General features: G+C 41.6%; 1 pseudogene across 1 annotated transcript; it reads right to left on the bottom strand.

Moving 5' to 3' along the window:
- Positions 1-1065: 1065 nt before the first annotated feature.
- Positions 1066-21755, bottom strand: LOC143628589 (inactive LRR receptor-like serine/threonine-protein kinase BIR2 pseudogene; annotated as a pseudogene). Its single transcript, XR_013152773.1, has 2 exons — positions 21292-21755; positions 1066-2168 (listed from the first exon to the last, which is right to left on the bottom strand). The product of XR_013152773.1 is annotated as an inactive LRR receptor-like serine/threonine-protein kinase BIR2 pseudogene (transcript).
- Positions 21756-22028: the final 273 nt, after the last annotated feature.

Raw genomic sequence — 22028 nt, forward strand, 5'->3', positions numbered from 1 at the left:
ATTAATAAAAGCGTTTAACTTATATCTTACATTACATCAAGTGCCAGTACCGTACTAGTGTTGTGACGAAGTGAACTGATCCTGACTTACAACATCAATATAAATATTATTGGAACTGGTATCAGTATTCGTTTTTATGGTTTTCAATCGGTGTAAAACACGTGTAGATATTGTTTTGAGCATATCACATGTTTATTTTGTTAGTCTCATATAATAAACTTTTAAAAGTTTCTACATGATAATATAGCTAAATTTATAATTACATTAAAATAAAATATGTTTTGAAACCGTATAAATTCTATAAATACAACAATCCTTTTATGCCATGAGACTAGCGGAAATCGCTCATCGGACTTGAGCTTCGAGTTTAGCTCGAGACTCAACCATCAACCAATACCTTTCTTGCGACTAAAATACGCATGATCATTATAAAAAGATTTTATACGCAATCTCCACATATAGAAATGCACCAGCCATATGGAGCTTTTGAAAAGCGTGTCCAATGTCCATCACGAATACACACGCTTTAACTGGAAATAACAAATCATCTGTCTATAAAACAATCTGTGATCCTTTTAACCAAAGCAAGTTTTCACTACAACCTTAAGTTTTAGATGACTTAAAATCACAACGGAAAACTTTTTATTGAATTAGAAAACACAGATGTCCTGGTATATATTATTTTTTTACATTTAGTTTTAATTTCTTTTTAAAGAAAAGAATAATATGATCCTCTCATTTGGGTATTTTCAAACATGGATTAGCGTTAAACAAACGAGATACAAAAGTTTAAACAACTGGAGAACGCAAACAATATAATGCACCAGACCAGCAACTATCAAACAATTAGTGAACAAAACTCAAATTACTAGACACAGAATTATAATTTGCTAACAATCATAATAATAATGTTAATAATAATAGTAACATATTAGAAATCTTCAAAAAGCACTTGAAGATAAGTTGGAATAATATGGTTTACATATTTAAAATGCATTAATAATAGAGCTAAATAGAAAACATATAGGATCCACAACAAGCATACATCAGTTATTAGATAATGGATCAGAAACCTAATGCAGTGGTGTTAGCTAAAATAGCATCACTCTGAGTATCAAAAAGAAGCGGAAACGCATCATGATGTTCGGATAAACCTAGTCCTTCTGTCATACCGTTCAAAGCTTTATAAACCTCGTACATTGACCATCTTGCTTTAGCCTTATAAGTAACACAATTACCTGCAATTCTCAAAAATTCAACAATCTTTTCATCATCACCCATGCCTCGAATGTTCTTGTCTATGGCGGTTTTGATCTGGTCCGAACTGGATAGCTGATTCACCCAATCAACTAAATTACCCTTATACCCTTCTTCAGCAACTGTTACATTAGTAGCTTTCTGACCGGTGGCTAGCTCAAGAAGCACGACGCCAAAACCATAAGTATCTCCTTTCAAAGAAGCAACCATGGTGGTTGAATACTCTGGCGCCACGTAACCAAACTCACCAAAGCTACTCTCGTTTGAATGGTTACTGGAAAGATTCAAAAGCCGAGCCAATCCAACATCCACTATCCGAGCGTCATATTCTTCATCCACAAATATAGCATTTGAGCTGATGTTTTGATGCAAGATTGCAGGTCGACACCCATGGTGAAGCCAAGCAAGCCCTCTGGCTGCACCTAGACCGATCTTGAACCGTGTGGGCCAATCTAACAAGCTAGACTGTTTAGCCAACAAAGAAGACAAAGTCCCATTAGACATGTGCTTGTGAACCAAAAGCTTTTCATCTTCAACTACGCAGTAACCTAACAACGGAGTCAAATTCGGATGTCTTAGATTGCCCAACGCATTCATCTCAGCTTGAAACATCCTCTTGTGAAGCTTATAGTACCAGCCAAGTCTCTTGATTGCAATAGCGGAACCATCTCTGAGAACAGCTTTATATGTCGTTCCTGTTCTTGTTGAAGTTATAATATTTTCCTTACTAAAATTATTCGTCGCCATCATCAGTCCACTAGCCTGACCTTCACAAGTGGTTTCTGAAACAACTGTACTTGAATACGCCTGTGTGATCTCAACTTATCGGACCAGCTGCCACTCTTCCTTTTCGACCTCATAAAGCACCACCACCACAACCCATATCCTATTAACGACTCTGCTGCCCCATACTGTTGGGTTTCAACGGTGGTTCGGAACGAAAACGGTCAAATAATTTCACACCCGTTTTAGTTATAATTTCTTTCCATAAATATTAATCAATTTTAATATACTAACTCATAAACGAACTATAAAACGCAGCGGAATATAAACGATTTAAACGAACCATAAACGGAAACCCGAACCCGGATCCGATTACAACAATACGAGCAAGATAAACGAAAATGAATCAACCATAGATAAGGTAGTCGATATACCTCGGTTATCGAAACCGGGAAGACACCGAGGGTTAACGAGATGAGCTAGATGAACGACACTACCAACAGCCTCTAAAAATTCCAACAGCAGCGGCGGCGGCTCACGGCGGCGGCGGACTTCTCCGGCGACGGCGGGAAACGGCGGTGGTGGGTTGGTTCCAACGTACAGCAGTTTAATAATAACAATAAGAACCTGACAGCTACAGCAACTTGTTCCGGCAGCTTCAATAAATGGCAGCAACGAAGATCCGGTGACCTGAGATGGTTCGCCGGAATAACGTCCTACAGCAGTCGGCGGCAGCGAGCGGCAAGCAGCAACACCAACAACTATGGCGTTGGTGGTTCTGGTGGCTAAGTAGTTACGGCTGTGGTGGGTTGGTGACTTGGGGCGGTTTTCCGGTGGCCGGAAAACGGCACCGGAATGTATATATGGTGGCTAGGGTTTGTATTTGTTTAAGGTTATCATCTAATATTATTATCATATATTATTTAACGAATGATATTAGGGTTTAACAAGTTAAACCAATTGGGCTTGAGACCAATTAACAAAATAAAGCCTTTAACTACCATCTCGGTCCAACTAATAGATTGTGTCGGGCCTAATTAACATTTAAGTAGGTTTATATCTCGTTACCCCCGGTGTAACTCATACCGGGTCACATTCGGGTCGGTCGCGTTGACTTGACCCGAACCGACCATTAAATCCAACAGTCTCCCACTTGGACGGATTTGGGTCAAGTATCACAACGCTAACAGCCAGAGGCGTTCTAGCCTGTCCCCAACCAAATATGACATTTTAAATCCATAACCAAAGTATCTTGGAATACCTTATTGCAAGATAATGAATTTATAGTAATCGTTGTCATCTATCCTTTCTGTATAAGACATCAATTGAACAATGAGACATAGATCAAATCAATCTCATACAGTGTTCAATTATTGTAGTTCTTGATATAGAGTCAAAGTGGTCCAATCAAACACACAGTAAGTTTGGGTGAGGCCTCACACTTTACCAGTTTGAATCAACGAGGGCGCCAATATGTCTAACTGTTACATTTTAATGTAAGAGTACAAAATCCCATCTTGACTACATACAACTTCCACTGAACTCCAGAACATTCCCAACCAATGCCTTTATGGCTGGCAGTTACGCAACAACGGTTGACATGATCAAAGAATATTCCTCGGTAAACGAAAGTTCTAATATGTATCTCAGGTCTAAGGATACTAAATGAGCATACTATTATCAAAACATCTTATGATCAAGATCCATGAAGATGATTTGATGCGAGTTACATCCAACGTCATTCATAATGAGGTATGTGAGTTTGGAAGTCAACTGCTTGAGTTCAAAGTCAGAATAGTCTTAATTCGGAATCGCTCCCACGAGTCTGACCGACTACGGATAATTTAGAATACAATATTCACGGATTAAACGTATTAAAATGAACACAGTTGTATTATTCAACGTTTGCATTTAATCATTAAATCAAAAGTGAACAGAGAAGTACAACTGATTAAACGTCCATACATCCAAATACTAAATCAAAATAAATCACTAGCAAGTCTAAGCCCGATAGCATCTCTATGCTGATCATGCTTGTCTTGAGTCATCGGCTTAGTGAACGGGTCAGCTAGATTTTGATCTGTGTCTACTTTGCTTGTCACGATGTCACCTCGTTCCAATATTTCCCGAATAAGATGGAACTTCCTTAGAATGTGCTTGGTTCTGTGATGAGACCTTGGCTCTTTGGTTTAAGCAATAGCACCTGTGTTATCACAGAATATCTCGATTGGTTTGTGAATACTCGGAACCACATCGAGATCGGTGATGAACTTCTTCATCCAAGCAGCCTCTTTAGCAGCATTTGATGCAGCTATATATTCGGATTCGGTGGTAGAATCCGCCACTACACTCTACTTGGAGCTCTTCCAATAAATAGCTCCTCCATTGAGAGTGAAAACGAAACCTGACTGTGAGCGAGAATCATCTCGGTCAGTCTGAAAGCTAGCATCAGTGTAACACTTTACAGTGAGCTCCTCTTCCACTCCTCCAAACACCAAGAACATGTCTTTGGTCCTATTCAAGTACCTTAGAATGTTCTTCACAGCAGTCAAATGGGCAATGCCAGGACTCTGTTGAAAACGACTGGTCATGCTCAAGGCATACGAGACGTCAGGTCTATTACACTACATAGCATACATGATAGAGCCAACCGCAGAAGCATATGGAATTGCTTGCATACGTTTAGATTCAATGTCCGTTGCCGGAGATTGCGATTTGCTCAACACGGTTCCCTTAGTCATTGGAACAGCTCCTTTCTTGGAGTTTTCCATTGAGAAGTGTGCCATTACTTTGTCTATGTAAGTACTTTGACTTAGCCCTAGAATCCGCTTAGATCTATCTCTATAGATCTTTATTCCCAGAATATATGCGGCTTCTCCAAGATCTTTCATCGCAAAACAAGATTACAACCATTACTTAACTTCTTTAAGCATAGGAATGTGTTTCCAATGATCAGTATGTCATCCACATACAAGATGAGGAATGATATTGTGCTCCCACTAGCCTTTCTGTAAACACAAGGCTCATCTTCATTTTTGACAAAACCAAACTCTTTGATTTTCTCGTCAAAGTGAAGATTCCAGCTTCGAGATGCCTGCTTAAGTCCATAAATGGACTTGTTCAATTTGCAAACCCTATTAGGATATTTTGGATCGACAAAACCTTCAGGCTGAACCATGTAGACATCTTCAGAAAGATGTCCATTAAGGAAAGCGGTTTTGACATCCATTTGTCATATCTCATAGTCATAGTATGCAGCAATGGCAAGCAATATCCTAATAGATTTGGTCATAGCAACGGGCGAAAAAGTTTCATCATAGTCAACACCTTGAGTTTGAGTGAAACCTTTCGCGACTAGCCGTGCCTTATAGGTTTGCACATTTCCATGCATATCAGTTTTTCTCTTGAAAATCCATTTGCTCCCTACTGCCCGACTATCAGGGGGTAGCTCAACCAAGTTCCAAACTTGGTTATCATGCATGGATTGCATCTCTGCGTTCATGGCATCTTGCCATTTCTTGGATTCCGGATCCAAGATAACAGATTTGTAGTTAGTAGGCTCGTCGCCAGACTCGGCTACTAATAAGACTTCGGGACCATCTAGATGCCATAAGTATCTAGAATTTGGTACGGGAGTCCTGCTACTTCTGCGAACGCTTGTGTTCATGTATGATGTGTCAGCAACAATAACTTGTTGATCAGACGCTCCAACTTCTTCAGCGGTTGTTTGTGATTCTTGAATCTCTTCAAGATTGACAATGTTATCTCTAGTTCCTTGAGTAAGAAATTCTTCTTCAAGGAAGTGGCATTTCCTCCTGACAGAAATCGTATTTGTATCAGGATGAAAGAAGTAATAACCGCTTTTGTAATAGCATCCGACGAAAACAACCTTTTCGCCGCGGGGATCAAGTTTGTCATCAGACTCACTTGTGATATAAGCATCACATCCCCATACTCTAAGATAAGACAATTTGGGTTTCTTTCCCTTATGCCATATCTCATATGGTGTTTTGTCTATCTTCTTAGTTGGAGCTAGATGACAATGCGGGCGGCGGTCATAAGGGCGTAACCCCAAAAAGAGTGAGGCAAGTTGGTTCTACACATCATCGATCGAACCATGTTTAGCAAAGTTCGATTTCTCCTCTCGCTCACGCCATTAAGTTGGGGTGTGCCAGGTGGAGTGAGCTGTGAAACAATTCCATGCTCTTTTAGATGAGTGGTGAACTCTGTGCTGAGATACTCTCCACCTCGATCTGATCGAAGTATCTTAATGGTTTTATCAAGTTGTTTTTCCACTTCGCTTTGAAACTCTTTGAATTTTTCAAAAGTTTCGTGCATGTGTTTCATAAGATACACATAAGCGTTCGACTATAATCGTCGATAAAAGAAACGAAGTATCTTTCATGGTTTCTAGTCATGGTTTTGAAAGGTCCACATACATCAGTATGTATGAGTCCTAACAGATCACTTGCTCATTCACTTTTATTAGTGAAGGAGTCTTTGGCGAGTTTTCCAGCTAAGCAAGACTCACAATTGTCAAAAGAGTCCGGTCCTGTGGATTCAAGAATCCCTTCAGATTGGAGTCGTTTAACTCTTGCCTTGCTTATGTGGCCAAGTCGGCAATGCCATAGAAAAGTATCATTGATGCTAGTCTTGATACGTTTTGAAAGATGATATACGTTATTATCAGGTTGAACATCAATCTCATAAATACCATTTCGAGGTTTAGCCTCAAAATAAAATATATCATTTAAGTAAGCAGAAATAGTCATGCCATTAAGAACATACTTAAATCCTTGTTCAAACAACAACGAAACTGAAATGATGTTTCTGGTCAAGCCAGGAGCATACAGACAATTATTCAAAGGAAAACTAGGCCAGATGGACAAGTAAAATGAAATACTCTAGTTGCCAAAACTGGTACTCTCTTCCATCTCCAACGATGAGTTCCATGCTGCCTTTATTCAGTTTCCTCCACTTCTCAGGCTCCTACAAGACATTAACGATGTGGTAACCACATCCGGTATCAAATACCCATGTGTTGCTAGAGACAGTGAAAAGTTCAATAACGTATATGGAAATACCTCGAGAAGAGCCTTCACCATTGGCTCTCTTCTTCTTGATCTCAGCTAGGTATTCGGGGCAGTTACGCATCCAGTGCCCCATCTGGTTGCATTTGTAGCACTGGCGCTCCTCAAAGGGCGGCGGTGGTGGCTTTGCAACCTTCTTGTTAGTGTTGGTGGCAACCTTGGCAGCAACAGTAACTTTCTTCTTGCCTTTTCCCTTAAAACCCCGATTCTTTGGTTTTGGCTTCTTAACACCAGCAGATCGAATCATCAGAACTTGATTGGTCCTAGAAGGAATGTTCATCTCAGCCGTCTTGAGCATGTTATGAAGCTCCGGCACTGTCTTCACCCAACCATTCATGTTGAAATTCATTATGAGCTGGTCGTACGAGTTGGGGAAAGAGTTGAGAATGAAATCAGATGCCATCTCATCGGGTATGGGATAATCAAGTTTCTTGAGCTGATCGATGTGCCTCTTCATCTTAAGAACATGCGCACTGACGGGAGAGCCTTCTGCCATCTTGCAACTTATGAGTTGTTTCATGGTGTCGAAACGTTCTTGACGGGCTTGTTTCTGGAACATGCCCTTGAGTTGCTCAAGCATCTCATAGGCATCAAAGTCTTCTAAGCCTTTAGCAAGCTCAGAAGTCATGGTGGCTAGCATAATGCAGGAGACATCAGCCGAGTCATCCTTATGCTTCTCAAGAACTTTTCGAGCAGCGGTTGAGTTGTTTTCAGGCTCGGTTGGAACAGGTCCATCGAGAACATACAGGCGCTTTGCCATGATGAGAACAAGTCTTAAGTTGCGGTGCTATTCGATGAAGTTGGTACCGTTCAGTTTATCCTTCTCAAGGATAGTCTTAAGGGCGTAGGGTGCGTTTTCGTTTGACGACATCTGATTAATTAAGCAAAAATAAATTTAATTAGTATTTTCGACGTTGTAGTCCTATTATTAATGACTTAATAACATTAATTAATTAGGAGTATGAGAATCCGGCTTCCGGTTATTAAAGGTAGCTGTAGCACACAACGTTAATAAGTGGTTAGGCAGACTGACAACGATTGCCAATTGTGAATAGAGCACAACTCTCGGTTATGAGGCCTATAAATAGAGACAACGTTTGTCTGTATAGATACGTTTAGCCTCATCTTTGCCCACTTTAAGTCTCCAGACAGCTTTAGTGTGACAATCGTCAATTCCAGGTTAACTCTGTTAACTCAACTCCGTCAATTCAAACTTTAAGATCGTTGAATCTATAACGCACACTTCATTACATTTAAACTAGGGTTTAAATGACGCTTAACACTCACTACATGGGTAGTCTTTCGGGATTTGCACCGAAACGCAAACGAGTTGACGCAAACGATTGATAAATAAACGACAAACGTAAAAACAATAATTATATGATTATTATGTGTTAGGATTATGTGCTATGTGATAATACTATGGTCATGTTAACTTATTGTCCAAGTATGATGGAATGTTCTAGAAAAACAACACTTGGAAAGAAGAGGGACTAGAATGTAACTTGATTATTTATAAATATAACTTAAACACTAAACCCTAACTATTTTCCCTAACCCTACAACTTCCGATCGGAAGTCTCTTGTTCCCTCTCCACGGCTGCCGTCCACAAAGATCACACACACACACATCAATCAAGAGATTAATCCAAGAACTAGGTGCTAGGAAGGTATACTTGATCATCCCTTACCTCCTTGTTGTGTAATTTTGATGTTTAATGGGTTGTATGTAAACCCTAAGTAGGCCGATTATATGTATGTATGTGATCAATATGATTCTTGTTAGTTGCATAATAGATTGATAACTAGATTGATGTTGTTGCATGATTCATTGTTGTCTTTGATTTGGATTAGATCACAAACCCTAATCTTGTATGTATGGTGTGATTGATATGCATGGATAGTAGTTATAGTGTCTAGAGGGTTATATGGATGCATGATAGTTCATCGGTTGTGATTATGTTGAGTTTTGATGTGAACAGATTCTGGACAGAATGTATATACGATGTTTAACTGACTGTAACGAAGTGTAAACGTGAAAATTGATTGAGATTGTGGGTACTGCAGTAAACTAGGTTGAGTCTAGTTTCTATGAAGTATAAATTCGTAATTTTTGGATAAGTGGAAGTATACTTTTATGATTTTACAAAAACGTGATGCAAAGCTGAGCTGTTAGACCTGCTGTTAGGTTATGTTGTAAATGTTATTTCTCATGAACCACGAGACCAATTGGGTTGGTTCCACTTCTGGAAGTTGACTCACTGAGTTAGGAACCAAACCCAAGTGGTCTTGCAATTATTGGATTTTTCGTTTAACGGGAATTCCAAATAACATTCTGTTGCGCATGAATCTGACTGATATGAGTTTACTGTAGTGTTTTGATCATTATGAGCAATCTATATGGAATAAAAATAAGATAAAACATGTTCTGGAAACCTAAGATATGTATGCTTCTGTGGAAATTTTTGGTGAATTAATTGAGACGTTATAATCGGTGAACTAGTGCAATCTTTCAAGTAGAAATTCTGTCATAACGAAACTAGCTGCTGAGTTGTATAGGAATGCATGAAATATGATAGTTTTTATATAATTGTTGTATTTTGACCAAAATACCCTTGCGGGGAATAGTTGCTAGTTGATTTCCATGAATTGACCAAATTGCCCTTATGGGGAATAATGGTTAGTTAGTCTTTGTTTGTTGACCAAAATGCCCTTACGGGAATAATTGCTAATAAGTATGTTATTAATACGTGACACGAAAGTAATTGCTCACTCATGTATCGTATCACAATTGTACTTGTTCAAGTCACACACGATTCACAAACGAAACACGAAACATGTTACGTGCATAGGTATTATGTGCCGAGTCTAGAGACTCGTTAAATGTTCCGCTACTTAGAAAATCTCTTTGTTATTTTAGAACGCTAGAGAGTTTTCTACGACGCGCATCACTTGGTGATCTAGATCGGATATTCTTCGCAAACAGTGAGTTCACTTACCCCACTCTTAAACTGTTTTCAAACGTTTTTCACTTGGGGGAGATAACATACTCCGATAAACGCATTTTCTGAGATAAACGCATATTTAAGATTTTGTTATAAATTATATATCACTTGTAAAGGCTAAGTGGCAAACGTAACATTTGAAGTCCCACACATCGAACCGGTTAATATTTGGAATAGCGAGTCACTGTTGAGTAGTACTACTGGGTTTGACAAACCCCACCCGACGCTAAGCTCAACTGGAGGTTGAGTGGGTGTAATTTTGGCTAACACTTACCATGGTCTGGAGGACCTGGTGACGGGCACTTGATAAACAGTCAGCTTCGGTCGCGAACCACTTAGCGATACTTGTTGTATAGATTAGCTACCTATCGATATATAATTTGACATAACACTATCTGGTAATGCAAAACACTTAAACGCTGTAACGTGGTTACACACTCAAACGCCGTAACGGGGTTACGCAACACTTAAACGTTGTAACGTGGTTACACACTCAAACGTCGTAACGGGGTTACGCAACATTTAAACATCGTAACGAGGTTACGCAAAACGCTAAACAATTTACCTTATTTAACTTGTGAACTCACCAACCTTGTGTTGACACTTTTAGTATGTTATTCTCAGGTAGCCGAGGCGGGCGCGCGGTTTAGGAGCATGCATTAATGAAAACACTTTTATTCTGCAAACTTAATTTTAACAGTTACATTTGGTTTTAAGTCGTCCTGCGTGACGCAACTTTTGAATTAAGGTTTTACGCTTCCGCATTTACTTTCATTTAAACGTTTTTCTTTGGTTTAGTTATAACTAATGAATCCGATCCTGCCAGTTCACACCCTCTGACGGTAAAACTCCGTTAGTGGATTTTGAGGGTGTGACAGATTGGTATCAGAGCCATTGGTTATAGCGAACTAGAAACTGCATGCATACTAGACTATAACCGCGACGACCCATTAGTTATAATGATACGCACTGCATAGGTTTGTGTAGTCTTGAAATCTTATTTCTTTACCTCCTTTACTCATACGCGCGCATATACCCGGCCTACCTGTAGAAATGTCGACGCCACCCTCATCATCATCCGATTCGATGACGCATGCTCACGGGAAGGAACCGCAGTTACCTACTGCCTCGCCACCCCGCGTAGTCCCGGAACTCGAAGCTCCTACACCGAAGAGGTACCGCCTATCCGGAGGCTAGTATGACAACGACGTTAGCTGGGAGTGGTACCCCAACATGATCAGACGTATGGTCTACCGTGAACAAGTTCCCCCATTGCCTCACCCGAACCACCCTGCTTACCCTAACACCCTACCACTTATAACCGAACCTGTAGAGCGAGTTCTCGCAGCTATCGTTTCTTGTTTGGAGCGTGATGTGGGTTACATGCGCTACACGAGAGAAAATGTTTCCAGACTGTTTAAAGACGGAACCGAGACTCAGGAGGAGATTGCCCGCATGGCAGCGGCAACGAAAGAAATGCAAGAGACTAGTGATCAACAAATGAAGGTTATGATGAAGAAGATCCCGAAGAGGAGCCTGAGGAGAAACCTGAGGAAGATCCCGAGGAGGAACCCGAAGAGGAACCGGAGGAAGAACCGGCTGAGCCAGAGGCACACTCGGATGTGTCCTCAGGCGACGACACCTCGGGATGATAATACCTAGATGGCTGGAAGAAACGCTGGACACGGACGTGGTAACATCAGCATGACTGCAGCTGAACTCCAAACTCTGCTGAATGACCATGTGGCAGCCGCTTTAGCCGCACACGTTCAGAATCAAACTGGGGGTCCAAATGGAACATGTACCTTCAAGAACTACTTAGACTGCAAGCCCAGTACGTTTAAGGGCACTGAGGGAGCTATAGGCTTCCTGCGTTGGGCTGAGAAGGCCGAGTCGGCTTTTGAGATGTGTAACTGTCCCCCTGCCAGTAGGGTCAAGTTTGCTGCTGGGACACTTGAGGATTCCGCCCTCACTTGGTGGAATTCGAACGTCCAGATTCTTGGATTAGAACTGGCTAACGCGATGAACTGGGAGGAGTTCAAAAACATGATGCGAGAAGAGTACTGTCCGAGGGAAGAAATTTCGAAGTTAGAGTCGGAGTTTTGGTCATTGAAAATGGTGGGTTCAGAGATTGAAGCCTACACTACTCGTTCGCACGAGTTGGCGGTGATGTGTCCGCGGATGGTGGATCCGCCGAGCAAGAGAATAGAGATGTACATTGATGGGTTAGCACCACAGATTCAGGGTATGGTGACGTCTTCCAGACCAGCCACGATCCAACAAGCGATCCGTTTGGCTCACAAACTGACGGATCAGGCTGTGACCCAGGGTGCGTTACCACCGAGGGGTTCGACTGCTAAAGCCCGTGACAACCCGAGTAATGACCACGTCAGCAACAGTAACAACAACAGCAACCCGAACAGCGGGAAGAGAAAGTTTGACAACACCAGATCTTCATCCTCAAACCTCCCACCGCAACACCACTACCGTAAGCCCGAATTTACTCGGAGTTTCAACACTCAGAATCACAACAACAACAACAACGGTAGCGGGCAGGTTTCGAGCGGATATGTTGGGAAATATCCAAAGTGCAACAGGTGCAACTTTCATCATGTTGGTCAGTGTGACCGTGTCAAGTGTCAAAGATGCGGAAAGATAGGTCACCAAGCGAACGAATGTAGAGGAGACCTTGCGGCGAAGGGTGCTCCTAAGCCACCGATGACGACTAAGGGATGTTTTGAATGTGGACAGGAAGGTCATTTCCGGAAGGATTGCCCCAAGCTGAAACATAATGACAACAATGGGGGCAATGGAAGTGGCAGTAACGGTGGAGGAAATGGCAAAGGAAGAGCGTTTGTGATTGGATCGGGTCAAGCCCGCAGAGATCCGCATGTGGTGTTTGGTAAGTTCCCTGTAAACGATTGTTTTGCTTCTGTTTTGTTTGACACTGGAGCTGATAGGAGTTTTGTGTCAAAGGCCTTTAGCCAACTTTTAAACCTTACTCCAACCCCGTTAGACGCTAAGTTTCCTGTTGAATTAGCTAACGGTAAAACTGTAATAACAACTTATATACTTGCGGGATGTAAGTTGAAACTGTCAGGTCATGTCTTTGACATCGACCTTATCCCTTTTACGCTTAGTAGTTTCGATGTCGTTGTCGGCATAGACTGGTTATCCGAGAACCGAGCGGAGATTATATGCCATGATAAGATAGTCCATATTACCACCCCTTCCGGCGAGATCATTTCGGTCCGAGGCGAGAGAAGCGGCATGACCACCAGCGTCATTACCCTTATGAAGGCACAGAAGTATTTACGAAAGGGTCATCCGGCAGTTTTGGCGCAGATTGTTGAGAAACCCGCGGAGGAGAAACGAATTGAAGACATACCGGTTGTGCGAGACTTTCCGGAAGTTTTCCCGGAGGATTTACCTGGACTCCCTCCTATTCGTCAAGTCGAATTTCAGATCGAGTTGACACCCGGTGCAGCACCCACAGCACGAGCCCCGTATCGGCTCGCACCGGCGGAACTTCAGGAGTTGTCCACCCAGTTGCAAGATTTGTTGGATAAAGGTTTTATCCGACCTAGCTCATCGCCATGGGGAGCCCCTGTCTTGTTTGTCCGAAAGAAAGACGGGACCTTCCGAATGTGCATCGACTACCGGGAGTTGAACAAAGTGACGGTCAAGAACCGTTATCCTTTACCCCGAATTGATGATTTGTTTGACCAGCTTCAGGGATCGAGTTACTACTCGAAGATCGATCTACGATCCGGTTATCACCAGCTGAGAGTGCGCGAAGAAGATATTTCAAAGACGGCTTTCAGAACACGGTATGGTCACTACGAGTTTTCGGTTATGCCTTTTGGCCTAACCAACGCACCAGCCGTATTTATGGATCTCATGAATCGAGTATGCAAGGCGTACCTCGACAAGTTCGTGATTGTTTTCATTGATGATATTCTCGTCTACTCCAAGAACGAGACTGACCACGAAGAGCACTTAAGGATAATTCTGGAACTGCTGAAGAAGGAACAACTGTATGCTAAACTCTCGAAATGTGAATTTTGGCTTCGCGAGGTTCACTTTTTAGGACATGTGATCAACGAGAATGGTATCCATGTCGATCCCGGTAAGGTAGAGGCCATCAAAAACTGGGAAGCACCTAAGACTCCGACTGAGGTGCGACAATTCCTAGGACTGGCCGGCTACTATCGGCGTTTCATCGAGGGATTTTCAAAGATTGCTCAACCCCTCACCGCTTTGACTCACAAGGGCACTAAGTACAACTGGGGTGACGCGCAAGAAACCGCTTTTCAACTGTTGAAAACCAAGCTTTGTAGCGCCCCTATTTTAGCTCTCCCCGAGGGAACGGAGAACTTTGAGGTACACTGTGACGCATCTATACAAGGTCTCGGTTGTGTGCTGATGCAACTCGAGAAGGTTATAGCCTACGCCTCTAGACAACTACGGGTTCACGAGAAGAACTACACGACCCACGATTTGGAACTCGGAGCTGTAGTGTTTGCTCTAAAGATATGGAGGCATTACTTGTACGGTACCAAGTTTACCATTTACACCGACCACAAGAGTCTCCAACATATCTACGATCAGAAAGAGCTGAACATCCGACAGCGTCGTTGGGTCGAGCTGCTTAAAGATTATGATTGTGCCATCAAGTACCACCCTGGCAAGGCCAATGTGGTGGCCGACGTCCTCAGCAGGAAAGAAACAGATAAACCCAGACGAGTGAGAGCATTGCAACTCACGATTCATGCCAGCTTACCCGATCAGATTCGCGATGCGCAACTGGAAGCTTTGAAAGATGATAATCTTCCATCGGAACTCATGCGGGGCATGAGCGAGCAACTTGAAACCAGATCGGACGGGGTCCGATATTTTGAGAACCGGATTTGGGTTCCACGATACGGAGAGTTGAGAACTCTAGTGATGGACGAAGCTCACAAGTCCCGATATTCTATCCACCCTGGCTCAGATAAAATGTATCATGATTTAAAGGAACTTTACTGGTGGCCGAACATGAAAGCCGACATTGCCACCTACGTGAGCAAATGCTTGACTTGTGCCAGAGTCAAGATAGAATACCAGAAACCATCTGGTCTACTGCAACAACCGGAACTCCCAATGTGGAAATGGGAACACATCTCAATGGACTTTATTACGGGTTTGCCTAAGACACCGACGGGATGCGATACCATCTGGGTGATCGTTGACCGGTTGACTAAATCGGCGCACTTCCTAGCGATTAAGGAAACAGACAAAATGGAAAGACTGTCTCGTGTCTACATGAAGGAAGTAGTGTCCAGACACGGAGTGCCTGCCTCGATCATTTCCGATCGAGATTCTCGTTTTACCTCACACTTTTGGAAGTCGCTGCAAAACGCACTGGGCACACGTCTCGATATGAGTACCGCATACCATCCTCAGACGGATGGGCAAAGTGAACGGACTATTCAGACCCTGGAGGATATGTTGCGTGCATGCGTCTTAGATTTCGGAAAAAGTTGGGAACCCCACTTACCCTTGGTAGAGTTTTCGTATAATAACAGCTACCACGCAAGTATTAAGGCAGCACCGTTTGAAGCGCTGTACGGACGGAAGTGTCGATCACCACTCTGCTGGGCAGAGGTGGGTGATAGCCAAATCACTGGTCCGGAACTGGTACTCGAAACCTCGGAAAAGATCGTTCAAATCCGAAATCGCATGGCAGCAGCACGAGATCGCCAAAAGAGTTACGCCGACAAGCGCCGAAAACCTCTCGAATTTCAAGTAAACGATCGGGTGTTACTCAAAGTCTCACCTTGGAAAGGTGTGGTTCGCTTTGGTAAGCGAAACAAACTCAACCCACGGTATGTTGGTCCGTACCGGATAACTGAGCGCATTGGTCCGGTGGCGTACCAACTGGACCTACCAACAGAACTCAGTGGCGTACACGATGTATTCCACGTTTCAAATTTGAAGAAATGCCTATCTGATGAAACCCAAGTAGTCCCTTTGGAGGAACTACAAGTCGATGAACAGTTACGGTTCATTGAGGAACCAGTCGAGGTTTTGGATTGGGAAACCAAAACGCTCAAACACAGCAAAATTCCAATCGTTAAAGTTCGTTGGAACTCGAGACGTGGACCGGAGTTCACGTGGGAACGCGAGGATCAAATGATGAAAAAGTATCCCCACCTTTTTGAAGGGCTAACCAAACACCGAAAACCGCGAAACCCGGCAAACCGTCAAACATCACCGGAGGTATGAATTAAATTTCGGGACGAAATTTCTTTTTACTAGGGGATGATATGACAAACTGAAATTTTTCTTCTTACTCTTTCAGACTCTCATCACGACTTGACTCAAATTTTCGGGACGAAAATTCTTTAACAAGGGAATGATGTGACAATCGTCAATTCCAGGTTAACTCCGTTAACTCAACTCCGTCAATTCAAACTTTAAGATCGTTGAATCTATAACGCACACTTCATTACATTTAAACTAGGGTTTAAATGACGCTTAACACTCACTACATGGGTAGTCTTTCGGGATTTGCACCGAAACGCAAACGAGTTGACGCAAACGATTGATAAATAAACGACAAACGTAAAAACAATAATTATATGATTATTATGTGTTAGGATTATGTGCTATGTGATAATACTATGGTCATGTTAACTTATTGTCCAAGTATGATGGAATGTTCTAGAAAAACAACACTTGGAAAGAAGAGGGACTAGAATGTAACTTGATTATTTATAAATATAACTTAAACACTAAACCCTAACTATTTTCCCTAACCCTACAACTTCCGATCGGAAGTCTCTTGTTCCCTCTCCACGGCTGCCGTCCACAAAGATCACACACACACACATCAATCAAGAGATTAATCCAAGAACTAGGTGCTAGGAAGGTATACTTGATCATCCCTTACCTCCTTGTTGTGTAATTTTGATGTTTAATGGGTTGTATGTAAACCCTAAGTAGGCCGATTATATGTATGTATGTGATCAATATGATTCTTGTTAGTTGCATAATAGATTGATAACTAGATTGATGTTGTTGCATGATTCATTGTTGTCTTTGATTTGGATTAGATCACAAACCCTAATCTTGTATGTATGGTGTGATTGATATGCATGGATAGTAGTTATAGTGTCTAGAGGGTTATATGGATGCATGATAGTTCATCGGTTGTGATTATGTTGAGTTTTGATGTGAACAGATTCTGGACAGAATGTATATACGATGTTTAACTGACTGTAACGAAGTGTAAACGTGAAAATTGATTGAGATTGTGGGTACTGCAGTAAACTAGGTTGAGTCTAGTTTCTATGAAGTATAAATTCGTAATTTTTGGATAAGTGGAAGTATACTTTTATGATTTTACAAAAACGTGATGCAAAGCTGAGCTGTTAGACCTGCTGTTAGGTTATGTTGTAAATGTTATTTCTCATGAACCACGAGACCAATTGGGTTGGTTCCACTTCTGGAAGTTGACTCACTGAGTTAGGAACCAAACCCAAGTGGTCTTGCAATTATTGGATTTTTCGTTTAACGGGAATTCCAAATAACATTCTGTTGCGCATGAATCTGACTGATATGAGTTTACTGTAGTGTTTTGATCATTATGAGCAATCTATATGGAATAAAAATAAGATAAAACATGTTCTGGAAACCTAAGATATGTATGCTTCTGTGGAAATTTTTGATGAATTAATTGAGACGTTATAATCGGTGAACTAGTGCAATCTTTCAAGTAGAAATTCTGTCATAACGAAACTAGCTGCTGAGTTGTATAGGAATGCATGAAATATGATAGTTTTTATATAATTGTTGTATTTTGACCAAAATACCCTTGCGGGGAATAGTTGCTAGTTGATTTCCATGAATTGACCAAATTGCCCTTATGGGGAATAATGGTTAGTTAGTCTTTGTTTGTTGACCAAAATGCCCTTACGGGAATAATTGCTAATAAGTATGTTATTAATACGTGACACGAAAGTAATTGCTCACTCATGTATCGTATCACAATTGTACTTGTTCAAGTCACACACGATTCACAAACGAAACACGAAACATGTTACGTGCATAGGTATTATGTGCCGAGTCTAGAGACTCGTTAAATGTTCCGCTACTTAGAAAATCTCTTTGTTATTTTAGAACGCTAGAGAGTTTTCTACGACGCGCATCACTTGGTGATCTAGATCGGATATTCTTCGCAAACAGTGAGTTCACTTACCTTACTCTTAAACTGTTTTCAAACGTTTTTCACTTGGGGGAGATAACATACTCCGATAAACGCATTTTCTGAGATAAACGCATATTTAAGATTTTGTTATAAATTATATATCACTTGTAAAGGCTAAGCGGCAAACGTAACATTTGAAGTCCCACACATCGAACCGGTTAATATTTGGAATAGCGAGTCACTGTTGAGTAGTACTACTGGGTTTGACAAACCCCACCCGACGCCAAGCTCAACTGGAGGTTGAGTGGGTGTAATTTTGGCTAACACTTACCATGGTCTGGAGGACCTGGTGACGGGCACTTGATAAACAGTCAGCTTCGGTCGCGAACCACTTAGCGATACTTGTTGTATAGATTAGCTACCTATCGATATATAATTTGACATAACACTATCTGGTAATGCAAAACACTTAAACGCTGTAACGTGGTTACACACTCAAACGCCGTAACGGGGTTACGCAACACTTAAACGCTGTAACGTGGTTACACACTCAAACGCCGTAACGGGGTTACGCAACACTTAAACGCTGTAACGTGGTTACACACTCAAACGTCGTAACGGGGTTACGCAACATTTAAACATCGTAACGAGGTTACGCAAAACGCTAAACAATTTACCTTATTTAACTTGTGAACTCACCAACCTTGTGTTGACACTTTTAGTATGTTATTCTCAGGTAGCCGAGGCGGGCGCGCGGTTTAGGAGCATGCATTAATGAAAACACTTTTATTCTGCAAACTTAATTTTAACAGTTACATTTGGTTTTAAGTCGTCCTGCGTGACGCAACTTTTGAATTAAGGTTTTACGCTTCCGCATTTACTTTCATTTAAACGTTTTTCTTTGGTTTAGTTATAACTAATGAATCCGATCCTGCCAGTTCACACCCTCTGACGGTAAAACTCCGTTAGTGGATTTTGAGGGTGTGACATTTAGCACGTAACAGGAGAGTAAAGTAATAGTTGTCCTAGTACTGTGACGTGTGAAATGGCCGGATGTGTCAACGAAGCGCTTTCACCTTGATGGGATAGGCTAGAAAACAAGTGCGGTGTTGTAGCTCCAAACACTCGAAATTTCACAGTATGCCTCAAGTGTGACTTGTAGTAGGATTGGCATAAACTATTGGTTTTAAAATTGGGATTAATTTTAAAATTACCAAATAGAGTAAAAGTCAAATTTTACTGTATTTATTATCGGGAAAATTTGATGAACCCTTTAATCTCTCAGGACACTTAGTTTTAAATAACCTATTAAAAACTAAGTTTGTCGCGATAACTAACCAATTTTAAGTTAATAGAAAACTATTAAGTTATTAGTTTGTAAATCAAAACGTTTTTAATTTGCAAAACATAATTGGTTAATAAAATGTTTATTTTCAAATTTATTTGGTATTAGGTCGGTGATATTATAATCTTGTTATAAACAATCCAAGCAACCACAATAGCAAATAATAATATGTAAATCCTTATGGCCAAAAGGTGATCGGTCTCGCTAGAGCCAATTAGGGAGACCGATCGGGTCAAGGGGTTCACAACACAAAACAACCACAAGGATGGACTTCTTCGTGCATCCCGTCATCTTGTCCGAACTCCCACTAACTCCAAGAAATCCTTGAGCTCGTCCTCGGTTATCTTCGCGTCTTCTTAATTACAAATTTATAAACTAACAAATGTTTGCCCTATGACAAATTTGAACCATCTTTATGGCCAAAAGAAAACCGAAAAATAAATAATAACCGTTTACAACTTTTGAACCAACCATATGGCCAAAACAAGCTCAACAATCAAACACAACCAAACAAACATAGGTCGGGGCCGGATTTACATATTCAAAATAAACGAATTTCGGGTCGTTTTGACTTGGTCAAATAAAATAAACAAAACTTTGACCAACTCAAAATCACCCGAAAACAAATCTAGATCTATAAACTTTAAACGATTTAAAGTTTAAGATGTAGATCCGGTTTTAAACGAACCGGAATCGACTCGTACGTTGTAACCGCGGCTCTGATACCACTGTTGGGTTTGAACGGTGGTTCGGAACGAAAACGGTCAAATAATTTCAAACCCGTTTTAGTTATAATTTCGTTTCGATAAATATTAATCAATATTAATATACTAACTCATAAACGAACTATAAAACGCAACGGAATATAAACGATTTAAACGAACCATAAACGGAAACCCGAACCGGATCCGATTACAACAATACGAGCACGATAAACGAAAATGAATCAACCATAGATAAGGTGACTGATATACCTCGGTTATCGAAACCGGGAAGATACCGAGGGTAAACGAGATGAGCTAGACGAACGACACTACCAACAGCCTCTAAAAATTCCAACAGCAGCGGCGGCGGCTCACGGCGGCGGCGGACTTCTCCGGCGACGGTGGGAAACGGCGGTGGTGGGTTGGTTCCGACGTACAGCAGTTTAATAATAACAATAAGAACCCGACAGCTACAGCAACTTGTTCCGGCAGCTGCAATAAATGGCAGCAACGAAGATCCGGTGACCTGAGATGGTTCGCCGGAAAATCGGGTTGCCGGAATAACGCCTACGGCAGTCGGCGGCAGCAAGCGGCAAGCAGCAACACCAACAACTATGGCGTTGGTGGTTCTGGTGGCTAAGTAGTTACGGCTGTGGTGGGTTGGTGACTTGGGGCGGTTTTCCGGTGCCGGAAAACGGCGCCGGAATGCATATATGGTGGCTAGGGTTTGTATTTGTTTAAGGTTATCATCTAATATTATTATCATATACTATTTATATAATGATATTAGGGTTTAACAAGTTAAACGAATTGGGCTTGAGCCCAATTAACAAAACAAAGCCTTTAACCACCATCTCGGTCCAACTAATTGATTGTGTCGGGCCTAATTAACATTTAAGTAGGTTTATATCTCGTTATCCCCGGTGTAACTCATACCGGGTCACATTCGGGTCGGTCGCGTTGACTTGACCCGAACCGACACACTAGCAGCAATAATTATTGCCAGATTCTTTGTGTTCAAACCGCCATGATTGTCATGAGGTTTGCCAGAAACAGAAGTCCTCTGTTCCCATCAAAACTTAATGAATTAAATTTCGGAGTGGGACCAGAAAGACCATTGTTTGCAACAGAAAGCTTACTTCCTCCGTTTCCAACAAAACCGGAAACATCAAAATTTGACAGACTTGACGGTATGGGACCATAAAGACGATTGTTTGCAACAGAAAACTTAATTAGCCTGACCAAATTATTGACCTGATGCGGTATATTACCAGTTAACTGATTGTTCGACAGAATAAGTGTATTCAAATACGAACATTCACCGATACCTGCAGGATGAATTCGAACGCGCTGCGGTGTTGTTGTTGAAGTTCCATGAGTGGAGCCGTGAGTCAGGATCGTGAAGCAAGCTGCGCATGCCACGCGGACACTTGGCGTCATCCGTAGCAACAACGGAGAACAGCAGGAGAAAATGGCAAGCGTGATCAGTATCATCCCATAGTGGGAAATAGGTCTGAAAGAAGCCATTGATCAGAATGTTGGAAATTGCATGAATGCACGTACGTCACTAGTTAATGCGAGAAGAATAAGGTGGTAGGAATATTTTACTTTTCTATAAGTTGGACTATGGGGAAAGTCACAGTCTATTTCACATTAGAGCGTTCTTAAATACGGTGTACTTTCCGGGTAAGACACCAAAGTCTTCCCACGTAT

This window comes from Bidens hawaiensis, unplaced genomic scaffold (assembly GCF_021521415.1).
Source record: "Bidens hawaiensis isolate Kalapana, Puna unplaced genomic scaffold, B.hawaiensis_p1.1 tig00005028_1, whole genome shotgun sequence".
Lineage (NCBI taxonomy): Eukaryota > Viridiplantae > Streptophyta > Magnoliopsida > Asterales > Asteraceae > Bidens > Bidens hawaiensis.